The sequence below is a fragment of the Mastomys coucha genome, unplaced genomic scaffold, assembly GCF_008632895.1.
Source record: "Mastomys coucha isolate ucsf_1 unplaced genomic scaffold, UCSF_Mcou_1 pScaffold15, whole genome shotgun sequence".
Classification (NCBI taxonomy): domain Eukaryota; kingdom Metazoa; phylum Chordata; class Mammalia; order Rodentia; family Muridae; genus Mastomys; species Mastomys coucha.
In genome coordinates this window covers 150,881,286-150,887,242 of record NW_022196897.1, presented here as the reverse complement: position 1 = coordinate 150,887,242, position 5,957 = coordinate 150,881,286, and the positions used below count along the sequence as shown (strand labels likewise).

The 5,957-nt window shown below is 51.3% G+C and overlaps 1 protein-coding gene across 3 annotated transcripts in view; it reads right to left on the bottom strand.

Moving 5' to 3' along the window:
- Positions 1–4,083, bottom strand: part of Pcif1 (PDX1 C-terminal inhibiting factor 1) — an 11,650-nt gene extending 7,567 nt beyond the window's left edge. Inside the window, exons 1-2 of one of the 3 annotated variants that reach the window (XM_031372731.1) lie at positions 3,941–4,083; positions 882–1,052 (exon numbers count right to left, since the gene is read on the bottom strand). The gene's annotated coding sequence lies outside the window, so the exon portion shown is untranslated. Of the gene's footprint in view, positions 1–755; positions 1,053–3,324; positions 3,629–3,940 lie in introns of those variants that run through there. The other 2 variants (XM_031372732.1, XM_031372733.1) reach the window with 2 other exon arrangements.
- Positions 4,084–5,957: the final 1,874 nt, after the last annotated feature.

The window sequence follows — 5,957 nt, the reverse complement described above, 5'->3', positions numbered from 1 at the left end:
CCCCCCGCCGCCCAGGTTTGATGGGCAAAGCTCTTCTAGTGCCATGAAAAATGCATTGTAGTGCTAGATGGCTAGCCCTACAGTAGAACTGTCCCCATTACACTGGATCCAGGGCATTGTTCTCCAGAGCTAAGAATGCCACCTGGACCCAAGAGGTCTACTAATCCTGCAGACACAAAGCATGAAAGCAGCCAACAAGAGAGGAGCCATTCCTACAAGGACCTGTGCCTTCTCTTGGGGAGATGGTTTTACTGCTCCCACTAGGTAAAGTCTCAGTGGACCAGCGCAGCTGAGGAGGAGCAAGGCCTCTAACTGGTTGCAGTGTGTTGCTGAAGGAAGCGGTGTAACTGAGCAGTGCTATCTGGTTCAGTCCTTCAGAAGCCCCAGGCAAACGCGGATGCTACTAGTGCCAGCAAGGAAGCCAGTTTCTGCAGATTTGTATTCTCCACTACTCCCCTCCAAAGCACACCCAACATAGGCCCCAAAGGCCAGGTGCTTCCCAGGCTGGATCAGTTACACCCCTGGGGACCCCCCTGAGGTCAGACTGGGGAGTTTGTTGTTTTTAGTATGTTACAAAACCCACAAGAAACCCTCCCCCCCCAGTAAGACCACAAAGGCTGATTCAAAGATTTTCTTTGCGTGCTCATTGGGAGCCCTGACTGGTTGTTAACGACATCATGGGAATCATTGAACATTTATTTTATTATACATTCAAAGATGCCTGTTAATTTGGAATGGAAAAGTCAAATAATTACTTTATCTGTACAGTTTGGCAGCAGGACACGTAACACAGGGCCTTGATTACAGAAAGGCTTGGAATGGCTTCTTGAAGGGCTGAGCCCACGGGTTGCAAGGCTGAATAAGGTCCCCTTTTCTCTCACCCTCTGGGGTCTGCGACACTAGCATGAGAGTTTTCTTCCCTGGCTGGACTGAACCCACGTCACGGGGTCCCACAGAAGAAGGGGGGAGGCCCACAGGAAGTCGTAGCACAGGTGGGTGGGCTGGTCAGCAGTGCAGTTGACAGGGACCCAGGGGACTCCTTGAATCAGCAGCTGGAGAGCAAAAAAAGAAAAGAGTCATTGGCCAGTGAAACCCTGGCAGGCAGGGACAACTGCAGAGGAACAAGGACACACGGTGAGGGTCTAGAGGCTCAATGAATCAAAGTTGTTCTCAGAGTTCAAGATCAGCCTGGTCTATGGAGTGAGACACTAAGTAAATTTGCAGAGACACAAACAACCCCCCCCCCTTTTTTTTTTTTGGTGGTGGTGGTGATTCTTTGGTTTAGTTTGGTTTTCTGAGGCAGGGTTTCTTTGTGTAGCTCTGGCTGTCCTGGAGACCACTCCATAGACCAGGGTAGCTGGCCCTGAACTCAGAGATTCACCTGCCTCTGCTTCCAGAGTGCTGGGATCAAAGGTATAGGGCAACATTCCCTGTTTTTTAAAAAAACAAAAACAATGTATTTGAGCTTCCAACCAACCAAGTCTGCGTTCCTAAGCCCTGAACCTGGTTCATCAACAGAACTCTAAACTTGGTTTAATGCTTTCCTATCACCCTGAAGTTGGTTGGTTTGGTTTTGGAGTGCTAGGGATGGAACTCAAGAGTCTTGTACATGACAGGTAAATGTTCTTCCATGTGCTATATCACCAGCCCTTGGTTAAGACCATTATGTATTGCTTGACAAATATATATGAAATACTAGGTCCTTGTTCATGCTAGATAAATGTTCTACCACTGAGCCAGACCTCTAACTTTTGAGACAGGGTATTTAAAAATGGACAAAATTGTCCTTGAACTTAATCCATAGTTCAAGAAGTCCTTAAATGTTTGAATATATGGTCCTCCTGCTGTCTCTGGGATTAGCTGAGATTACAGCCTGTCCCACCAGGACTACAGGACTTGCTTTGCTGGCTATCAAGTGCTAAGTAGTACGTGTTCAAATATGCAATCCCACCTGCGAGCCTGGGTTTGATTTTTTCCTTCTTTCCTCTTTTCTTTTTTCTGTTCTTGGATAGAGATGAGAACTCAAATAGTCCAGGTTGGTCTTAAACTCACTTTATAGCTGAATATGACCCCAAATCCCAATCTGTCTTCTTCGACCTCCCAAGTGTTAGGATTACAGGTGAAAGCCACCATGATCCGCTTTCTTTTTTAATTGGCTCATGCCTGTGTTGCCTAGATCAGTCTTCAACCACTGGGCTCAAGAGATCCTTCCCTTTCAGCCTTCCCATTAAGTGGAATACAGACACATGCCAGTGGGAATCATGTTTTCATTTTGAGTAACAGAACCCTGATACATTGCCAATTACAGTGTCTGTAGACCAAAGCATACATATGGAAAGTCCGGGGCACCATCTCAAGCCACCCACAACTAGTAAGAGACACACTTCTTTGGATGTCTTGAAAAAAAAAATAAAAACATGCAAACACATATAACACATCTTGTCCACCTTTATTGAAAAATGTGTCCCAGAAAACGTGAAGGATGCAGCTGGTAGATGCATCTGTTAGAGAAAGCAGAAGCAGCCTGGCCCAGTGCCACCTAAATGGGACACTACAGCAATCCCAAAGCAGCTGACCACCACGACACCTGTTAGCAGTCAGAAGCAAGAAGGGTAGAACTACTACCAAAGAATTTGTCACTTTAGGGCAGGGTCTCATATAGCTGAGAGTGGCCCTAAACTCCTAGTGATCCTGCCAGCATCTCCAAAGGTCCTTGGTCATCCTACCCTGCCTCCATCTCTTCTTAAGTGCTACAATTTCAGATCTGTGCCATCACCCTCAACAAGATTTTGTTATTTTTAAACGCACCCCAGGTGGGACTGGGAAGCAAAATGACAAACTTTTTCACTTTACACAGTTTGAAAATGTTAACTTAGAATTTGTTAAGTGCTGGTAAGCTACTTAGTACACTGACTCCCCGGTATATGTGAAACCTAGAGTTACACGCCCAGCACCACATACACACACACCAGAGCCAGGTGTAGTGGCGAAAGACTTTAATCCCAGGACTAAAACGCAGGGTTTCTGTGAGTTCGAGGACAGCCTGGTCCACATTGTGAGTTACAGGATAACCAGGGCTACACAGAGAGACCCTGTCTCTTAAAAATAAGATAAATTCGCGTAGATGGGTGCAGCAGGTCTCTGGCCAAAACACCAGGTCTGAAGTTGGCCAGATCCAAGTTCAAGGCCGTGCTGCCATCCTGATTTCTACGGTAGCACCATTTGACCCCTGCACCGTAGTCTAGCGTTCTGTGCACTCTCGCTGCCGCTCCCATTACGTTACTGTTTTCACTTAGCCTGGGCCTGCCAGACCCCCACGCATACCAAAGTCGGAGAAACTCAGCGTAGTCTAGAGACAAACAACTGTATCTGCGCAACCAGCGGAACTCAGACGAGAAAAACGCATACGATTCCGGGATTGGAGGACCATGGGGCGGGAGCACGTCCCAGCGGACCAGTCATAACGCGCCGGCTCTGGGGGAGGAGCCACGGGGCGTAAAAAGTGCGCAAGCGCACAGACGGGACCTCCCCCCCAGGCGCGTTCCCGCGTGCCCCACCATCCCCAGCGGGGGCGGGATGTTGCGCGTGCGCGCGCCGGCCCATCTCCCGGGCTCCGCCCCCCGCCCTGCCGCGCGCTCCCGCCCCCGGGCTGAGGCGACTCAGAGTCGGAGCCCGACACAAAGGCGGTGGCGACGGCGGAGGCAGCGGCAGCAGCGAAGGGACCCCGGAGGCCGCTCCGCCCGGGCTACCCGGGCCCGCTGCGCTCACCCCAGCCAGCGGCCCTGCTGCCCACCCGCGGGTCTAAGATGGCGGCGGCGACAGAGACCGGGCGAGCGGCAGCCCCGAGCGGGAAGCGCCGGAGGGGCCTCCGCCGTGCTGCTTCGGACTCCCGGACTCTGGCTCGGCTCGCCGCGGGACCATGGCTTCCTGGAGCTCTTACCTGCCCGAAGCGGACTCGAAGGGATGCGGCCACACGTTCTGCTCGACCGCCGGTTTTGCCGCCTCCGCCTCGCCCTCCCCAGCGCCGCTGCCGCCATCTTGTGTCCCGGGCCGGGACTCCGCGCTGCGCATGCGTTGGTACCGCCTCTGAAGGACCTCGCCGCGGCCGCGCCACCATCTTGAGTGTGGCAGTGTTGGCTGGCTCCCCAGACCTTGATTGCTTTCGCCCTCCGCCCCCAAATCCCCATCTTCCCGTTCTTCTCGGTTGTCCCTTGTGATCCAGAGGAGAAGGAAAAACAACTTTGCTATTCTTGAAGCGTAGGTGGGAAGGGATGATGAACCTGTGCGCACACCCCTGCCTCAGTTTCCCTGCCGAACGCACTCGCAGGGGCTGAAGGTCTACCAGGACACTTTAGGGGGCTCTGGCTCAGTTGCCGATACGGGCGGAGTGGTAACGTAGGCCCTGTACGTTTTAGGCACCTGAGTCCTGGCCTGCACAGTGCTCCGCTGCTGCTGCTTCCAACTGGCCTCGTCCTCACTGCCTCTGCCCTCTGAGGGTCCTGGAATGTTTCCTCTCTCTGCCTAGAGGCCAGATGACGACGTGCAAATCGAACCTTTTTTTTTTTTTTTTTTTTTTGCGTCAGCAACCGGTTCACACACTGCTCTTGAAATAATCCTAGCGTTTGGAGGAGTGCTGGTAGGGTAGAGCTGCCTTTAGGCAGTTGTAAAGTTGTGAAGGCTACACACAGCTTAGTAGGAACCACTTCTGCAAGTGGCAGTAGTCTGGGCTCCCTGCCGGAATTAGGCTGCTAGCTCCACCCACTTGTGGCCTCCTAAGGAAGCTGCTGCCCAGTTAAGGTAGCTTGAAAGGAGGACAAGTTGGCCACCTGCTGCTGGCCTAGCACAGCAGATGCCCCAGCTGGTCAGCCCCTGAGGCCTGTGACATTGATGATGCTAGCTGCCAGTAACTTCGAGGTGAAGTTGGAAGGTCAGGAAAAATGGTCAACAGTATAAATTAGTAAGAGTTGAGGGAGGGTCTTACCTAGTCTGCCCTCAAACACCTGACCCTCGATCCCAGGTGTGTCCATCTTAGGGTTTTTTGTTTTTATTTTTGTTTATTTAATAGTTTTGCTATATAACCCTGGCAGGCCAGGAACTCATAGCAATCTGTCTGCCTCCTGAGTGCAGGAATTAAGAGCATGCACCATCATGAATCTTGAATCTCTTTTGTAAAGGTTGGAAAGTTGAGTGCCCTGCTGGCACTTGGGGAAATGGAGGCAGGAAGGTCAGACGCCATCCTTGGCTACGTGAGACCTTACCTAGATAAAAGCAGCCGTAGCTGGCCAAGTAGTACTTGGGAGACTCATAAAGGATCACTAGTTTGAGAGGTCAGCAGGGCTACACGAGATTTGCTTTAAAAAGGAAAGTTTAAAAGGGAGATGGGCCGGGCAGTAGTGGTGAACGCCTTTAATCCCAGCACTTGGGAGGCAGAGGCAGGCAGATTTCTGAGTTCGAGGCCAGCCTGGTCTACAGAGTGAGCTCCAGGACAGCCAGGGCTACACAGAGAAACCCTAAAAAGCTAGGCAGCTGTGATAGTGGTGGGGTCCTTTAACCCCAGAATTCCTAGCTACATATGGAGTACCAGTCTTGATCCTTTCTCAGACAAACCCAGCTGGAGTCAAGAGTGCACACCTGAAATCCCAACAGCATTGTAATACTGGAAAAGCTGAAGCAGGAGGATTCTAAGCCGTAAGTCAGCCGGGGCTACACAGCGTAGTAGAACTCTGCCAATTTCTGAGTATATCTATCCCAGTTATACATTCTGGAACTGGAGAAATGACCACAGGATGTGTTCGGGGACCTACTGTGAGGTGGACATCAGTCAAAACTCCATTAATCACCAGTCCTCCATAAGCCCCTACTTTAACTGTAGGGCCACAATGTTTCTTGGGATCGCCTGGGATCAGTGTCAATTCAGAACCAGTATCCAACAGACCCCGGAAAGTCTGATTATTTCC